This window comes from Triticum urartu, unplaced genomic scaffold (genome assembly GCF_056163025.1).
Source record: "Triticum urartu cultivar PI428250 unplaced genomic scaffold, HENAU_Tu73 scaffold1, whole genome shotgun sequence".
Lineage (NCBI taxonomy): Eukaryota > Viridiplantae > Streptophyta > Magnoliopsida > Poales > Poaceae > Triticum > Triticum urartu.
The window spans coordinates 2402362-2410398 of NW_028259461.1; positions in this window are offsets into that span (position 1 = coordinate 2402362).

Here is an 8037-nt window from a genome sequence, read left to right on the forward strand (position 1 = left end):
TCTATCTATGATATTTCTATATATATAGAATATGATATCTAATATGACATCCGATTTGTCAAAGGGATTGGATTGGTGACTTACCCATTCAGTGACTTTGGCACTGGACGTTCCAAAAACGGGTACTATCGGATCGGGTGAATTAGAGAATAGACAGAGGTCCGTTGGCATTTCAGCCTTTCTTCTCCTTTCAGGGCCTATCCGAAAGAGAATCCAGTACCTCTTGGTCCTGAATATCAGAATAGGACGAACGAACCGGCCTCCGCGGATATCTTTGCTTCGGAACAAAACCCTGCAATCAAATAGATTGTCCCAAGGGCGCCATATTCTAGGAGCCCAAGTTATGCTATTGAAAATTCGTTCCTCTAGCAGTTCCGGTTTGAGCATTCCGTTCCCTTTTTCAAACTCCACTTCTTTTCATATAGCAATCCCTGATCAAAGAGAGAACAATATCCATTTCAAAACATTTCTAACAGATTCCTTAGTTCGGACCGACGAAGTAATGTCACTCGACTATTATCAACCTGACTGCAATCTTTTTCTGTCGGTAAGGATTGCACCAGAGCACCTTCTACTTCTAATAGGCCATGAACTATAGATAGAGAAGAATCATTCTGAGCGAGTACATAAGAAGCGATCCACTTTTTTTCATCGGTTCCAGGGGAAGACCAAAGATCTTGCGCGGCAGGTCCGCCAGAAAAACTCAAAAGAGAAAGAAGTCTCGTTAATCTCTTCATGCTCGTTCCAAGTTCGAAGTACCTTTTGGCCAAAGAAAAACCCGCTTCCTGACACGATTGCCTCTTTATCTTTATATAGATAGATTCTATGGGGTTATTACTTAGTAAGTCTATTTTGTACAAGAGCCCCTCCTATCTGATAGAAAAGGGTCCCATGATCCCGAGCCGATCTTACCTTGGCTCGCAAACCCCAAGTTTGTCTATGAAGAGCTAATCTAATTGTATTTTTTTCTAGAATGGATTTCTTATGTGGAATACTAATGGATAGGGCTTCGTTGCTAAGTGCTACAAGATCTAGTGCACTGGAACTCGTGGTTATGGACCCGAATCCTTTAGTATGGAACATTGTCTTTTCCAAGTAAAAACCCCTAGTATATGAAAGAATGAAAAGGTGCTTTCGTTCTTGTGGAATAAGAAGCCCTCGTACCTTAATGAAAGGAAAATCGTAATTTTTCGTTAGGTATTTGACCAAATAGGATCGTCCAGTTCCTACAGAACCTATCACTAAAATACCCGATAGGGCTAAGCGGAACGAAAAGGGTTTTCCATGAGATGGTAAATGAAAACGATTAATTAGTCCCACACGAGGTTTGGGAATAAGTGATTGTCTGATAATGAGCAAGGAATATACGTCTTTCTGCTAAAGAGGATCTATTAAACTCATAATTCATTAGATCCTTGTTATCAATGCCAACTAGGTATCATAAGTAAATGGATCCCGGTTGTTCAATCCTTTGATAACCAAGGTCATTCTTTGCTAAAGAGAAATGATCACTATGAGTCAGACTCAATAGAATTGGATCCATTCCAAATAGCGAGAATTAGGATTCTTGATCCCTCTCAATCTCTCTTTCAATTCGAGGATCCAGAGAGGTGTTTTCATAGTCATCTCCGAATATTTGCCATCTCGGAATATTTTCGATTTCATTTTTCTATGATATGTCTTTCTATATGAAAATTGGTTATTTACGATGTACGATGATCCCTGTTAAGCATCCATGGCTGAATGGTTAAAGCGCCCAACTCATAATTGGTAAATTTGCGGGTTCAATTCCTGCTGGATGCACACGAACGGGAACATTCCATAAGTCTATTGGAACTGGCTCTCTATCCATGGAATCTCATCCATCATCCATACATAACGAATTGGTATGGTATATTCATACCATAACATAAGAACAATAAGAACTCGAATTCTTATCGATACTGGAACTCAGAGCATAGGAGGGAAAGTCGATTTATGGATGGAATCAAATACGCAGTATTTACAGAAAAAAGTCTTCGTTTATTGGGAAAGAATCAATATACTTTTAATGTCGAATCGGGATTCACTAAGACAGAAATAAAGCATTGGGTCGAACTCTTCTTTGGTGTTAAGGTGGTAGCTGTGAATAGCCATCGACTACCTGGAAAAGGTAGAAGAATAGGACCTATTCTGGGCCATACAATGCATTACAGACGTATGATCATTACCCTTCAACCGGGTTATTCTATTCCACTTCTAGATAGAGAAAAAAACTAAAGGAGAATACTTAATAATACGGCGAAACATTTATACAAAACACCTATCCCGAGCACACGCAAGGGAACCGTAGACAGGCAAGTGAAATCCAATCCACGAAATAATTTGATCCATGGACGGCACCGTTGTGGTAAAGGTCGTAATTCCAGAGGAATCATTACCGCAAGGCATAGAGGGGGAGGTCATAAGCGCCTATACCGTAAAATAGATTTTCGACGGAATCAAAAAGACATATCTGGTAGAATCGTAACCATAGAATACGACCCTAATCGAAATGCATACATTTGTCTCATACACTATGGGGATGGTGAGAAGAGATATATTTTACATCCCAGAGGGGCTATAATTGGAGATACTATTGTTTCTGGTACAAAAGTTCCTATATCAATGGGAAATGCCCTACCTTTGAGTGCGGTTTGAACTATTGATTTACGTAATTGGAAGTAACCAATTAGGTTTACGACGAAACCTAGAAATCGATCACTGATCCAATTTGACTACCTCTACGGGATAGACCTCAACAGAAAACTGTTGAGTAACGGCAGCAAGTGATTGAGTTCAGTAGTTCCTCATAGAAAATTATTGGCTCTAGAGATATGGTAATATGGAGAAGACAAAATTGTTTGAAGCACGCACAGAACCGGAAGCGCCCCTTGTTTCAAAGAGAGGAGGACGGGTTATTCACATTTAATTTGATGGTCAGAGGCAAATTGAAAGCTAAGCAGTGGTAATTAAGACCCCCGGGGGAAAATAGGGATGTCTCCTACGTTACCCATAATATGTGGAAGTATCGACGTAATTTCATAGAGTCATTCGATCTGAATGCTACATGAAGAACATAAGCCAGATGACGGAACGCAGAGACCTAGGATGTAGAAGATCATAACATGAGCGATTCGGCAGATTTGGATTCCTTTCCTATATATCCACTCATGTGGTACTTCATCATATGATTCATATAAGATCCATCTGTCTAGAGATCGTCATATACATCTAGAAAGCCGTATGCTTTGGAAGAAGCTTGTACAGTTTGGGAAGGGGTTTTTTGAGAGAAAAGAAGAATCTACTTCAACCGATATGCCCTTAGGCACGGCCATGCATAACATAGAAATCACACGTGGAAGGGGTGGGCAATTAGCTAGAGCAGCAGGTGCTGTAGCGAAACTCATTGCAAAAGAGGGTAAATCGGCCACTTTAAGATTACCATCTGGGGAGGTCCGTTTAGTATCCCAAAACTGCTTAGCAACAGTCGGACAAGTGGGTAATGTTGGGGTGAACCAAAAAAGTTTGGGTAGAGCCGGATCTAAGTGTTGGCTAGGTAAACGCCCCGTAGTAAGAGGGGTAGTTATGAACCCTGTGGACCACCCCCATGGGGGCGGTGAAGGGAAAGCTCCCATTGGTAGAAAAAAACCCACAACCCCTTGGGGTTATCCTGCGCTTGGAAGAAGAACTAGGAAAAGGAAAAAATATAGCGATAGTTTTATTCTTCGTCGCCGTAAGTAAATACGTAACTAGGAATATGGAAAATTGCATTTTTGGAATTTGCAATAATGCGATGGGCGAACGACGGGAATTGAACCCGCGCATGGTGGATTCACAATCCACTGCCTTGATCCACTTGGCTACATCCGCCCCTTATCCAGCTAAAGGATTTTTTTCTTTTTTCCATTGATCATTATTCTATTTATTCTGACCTCCGTACTTCGATCGAGATATTGGACATAGAATGCCACTCTTTAAAAAGGAAAAAAGGAGTAATCAGCTGTGACACGAAAAAAAACGAATCCTTTTGTAGCTCATCATTTATTGGCAAAGATAGAAAAGGTCAATATGAAGGAGGAGAAAGAAACAATAGTAACGTGGTCCCGGGCATCTAGCATTCTACCCACAATGGTTGGCCATACAATCGCGATTCATAATGGAAAGGAACATATACCTATTTACATAACAAATCCTATGGTAGGTCGCAAATTGGGGGAATTCGTGCCTACTCGGCATTTCACGAGTTATGAAAATGCAAGAAAGGATACTAAATCTCGTCGTTAACTGAATTCTGAATAGAAAGATTAAGAAGAAAAAAAGATTCAAAATAAAGACAGAAATACCCAATATCTTGCTAGAACAAGATATTGGGTATTTCTGTCTTCAAAAATTCTTATATGTTAGCAGAAAAACCTTATCCATTAATAGATGGAACTTCAACAGCAGCTAAGTCTAGAGGGAAGTTGTGAGCATTACGTTCGTGCATTACTTCCATACCAAGGTTAGCACGGTTGATGATATCAGCCCAAGTATTAATAACGCGACCTTGACTATCAACTACAGATTGGTTGAAATTGAAACCATTTAGGTTGAAAGCCATAGTACTAATACCTAAAGCAGTGAACCAGATTCCTACTACAGGCCAAGCAGCCAAGAAGAAGTGTAAAGAACGAGAGTTGTTGAAACTAGCATATTGGAAGATTAATCGGCCAAAATAACCATGAGCAGCCACAATATTATAAGTTTCTTCCTCTTGACCAAATTTGTAACCCTCATTAGCGGATTCATTTTCAGTAGTTTCCCTGATCAAACTAGAGGTTACCAAGGAACCATGCATAGCACTGAATAGGGAACCGCCGAATACACCAGCTACACCTAACATGTGGAATGGATGCATAAGGATGTTGTGCTCTGCCTGGAATACAATCATAAAGTTGAAAGTACCAGAGATTCCTAAAGGCATACCATCAGAAAAGCTTCCTTGACCAATAGGGTAAATCAAGAAAACAGCAGTAGCAGCTGCAACAGGAGCTGAATATGCAACAGCAATCCAAGGACGCATACCCAGACGGAAACTAAGTTCCCACTCACGACCCATATAACAAGCTACACCAAGTAAGAAGTGTAGAACAATTAGCTCATAAGGACCACCATTGTATAACCACTCATCAACAGATGCAGCTTCCCAAATTGGGTAAAAGTGCAATCCGATCGCCGCAGAAGTAGGGATAATAGCACCAGAGATAATATTGTTTCCATAAAGTAAAGAACCAGAAACAGGCTCACGAATACCATCAATATCTACTGGAGGGGCAGCGATGAAGGCGATAATAAATACAGAAGTTGCGGTCAATAAGGTAGGGATCATCAAAACACCGAACCATCCGATGTAAAGACGATTTTCAGTGCTAGTTATCCAGTTGCAGAAGCGACCCCACAGGCTTGTACTTTCGCGTCTCTCTAAAATTGCAGTCATGGTAAGATCTTGGTTTATTCAAATTGCAAGGACTCCCAAGCACACGTATTAACTAGAATATAGATAATAGAAGGCTTGTTATTTAACAGTATAACATAGACTATATACCAATGTCAACCAAGTCAGCCCAAAGATTAGCTATCCATATAACTAAATTAACCAAACCAATAATTTTGTATTTGTAAATGAAGTGAGTCAAAGTGAAAAACTTTGATGGGTCTTTTCTATATGGGTTGCCCGGGACTCGAACCCGGAACTAGTCGGATGGAGTAGATAATTCTTCCTTGTTACAATAGAGAAAAATCCCTCCCCAAATCGTGCTTGCATTTTTCATTGCACACGACTTTCCCTATGTAGAAATAGCCAATTTCTATTCCAAAGAGGAAGTTCTACTAATTTTTTTAATTAGTAAGTTGATTCACCTACTCTTTATTATAATAAAAAGAACATTTCAGAATGAAAAATAGAAAAGTTTTTTCTTGATCATTTATCAACCCTTTCCTGTTTCTTAATTTCGTCTAATGATTAATTAAGAGGGTTGACCAGGTCATTGATACGTATAATATCCAAATACCAAATACGCTCAGTGTGTGATCCACAGAAAGAAAAAAGAGTTGTTTTGGTGAACATCAAAGAAAAAACTTGCTCTTCTTCCATAAAAAATTCTTCTAAAAATGCCGAACCCAATCGTTGCATAAAAGTTCGTACCGTGCTTTTATGTTTACGAGCTAAAGTTCTAGCACATGAAAGTCGAAGTATATACTTTAGTCGATACAAAGTCCGTTTTTTCGAAGATCCACTATGATAATGAAAAAGATTTCTACATATCCGACCAAATCGATCAAGAATATCCCAATCTGATAAATCTGTCCAAATGGGTTTACTAATAGGATGCCCCGATCCAGTACAAAATTGAGCTTTTGATAAGTATCCTATGAGGAGAGTAGCGGGGACTATGGTATCGAATTTTTTCATTCGAGTATCTATTAGAAATGAATTCTCCAGCATTTGATTCCTTACTAACAAAGAACTTTTTTGTACACTTGAAAGGTACCCCATAAAATCGAAGCAAGAGTTTGCTAATTGGTTTATATGGATTCTTCGCGGCTGAGTCCAAAAACAGAAATAATATTGCCAGAAATTGATAAGGTAGCATTTCCATTTCTTCTTCAAAAAAAAAGTGCCTTTTGATGCAAGAATTGCCTTTCCTTGATATCGAACATAATGCATAAGAGGATCCATAAAGAACCATAGGGTTTTCCGAGAAAAACCAGGGTACATTATCCCAAAATGTTCCATCTTCCTAGAAAAGTGGATTCGTTCCAGAAAAGTTCCAGAAGATGCTAATGGTAAGCAAGAAGATTGTTTACGAAGAAACAACAAAAAAAATTCATATTCTGATACATAAGAGTTATATAGGAATTGAAATAGTCTTTTATTTTCTTTTTGAAAAAAAAAAATGGATTTCATTGAAGTAATAAAACTATTCCAATTCGAATAATAGTTGAGAAAGAATCGCAATAAATGCAAAGATGGAACATCTTGGATACGGTATTGAAGGAGTTGAACCAGGATTTCCAAATGGATAGGATAGGGTATTTCTATATGTGATAGATAATCCAAATGCAAAAATTTGTCTTCTAAAAAGGGAAATATTGAATGAATAGAGCGTAAATTCTGAAACTTTGGTATTTCTTTTTCTTTCAGACAAAAAAATTCCCGTAGCGAGAATGGGATTTCCACAACGATCGCAAACCCTTCAGATAGAATCTGAGAATAAAACTCAGAATAAAAATAATTTTTGTAATCCAATAATCGATCTTGGTTAGGATGATTAACCGAGTTATCCAAAAAATTCTGCTGATACATTCGAATAATTAAACGTTTCACAAGTAGTGAACTAAATTTCTTGTTATTACAACTAACAACTATTTCCACAGGTTCAGAACCATTTAATCCATAATGGTGGGCAAATGCATAAATATATTCCTGAAAGAGAAGTGGGTAGACAAAGTATTGTTGACGAGATTTATGTTTTTCTGAATACCCTTCGAATTTTTCCATTTGTATTTCTACTTGAATCAGAGAGAAGAAGCATTTCTCGGTTTATCGAATGATGATACATAGTGCAATATGGTCAGAACAGGGTGTTGCATTTTTAATACAAACCCTGGAAAGAAAGGGAGTCTAATCCACAGATCTTTTTCTGCTCCTTTTCTACCCAATTAGTTTATGTTTGTTCTAATTAAAAAAAAAGAACAGAACAAGTTTTTTATTTTTGCAGGCCAATCGCTCTTTTGACTTTGGAATACAGCCTCTTTATCAATATACTGCTTCTTTTACACATTCAATCCATAACATCCCTTATTCAATCCATAATCAAGAATAATTAGGATTTCTAAAAAAAAAAAGAAAAAATAAAGGGTCCACTCATAGGAAAACCCAACCTTTCCCCGCATCCGGCACTAATCTATTTTTAACGTCTAATTAGAGCGGGGAATCATTCCAATTAGGAAGTTCAGCTCGTTGCTTTTTATTTT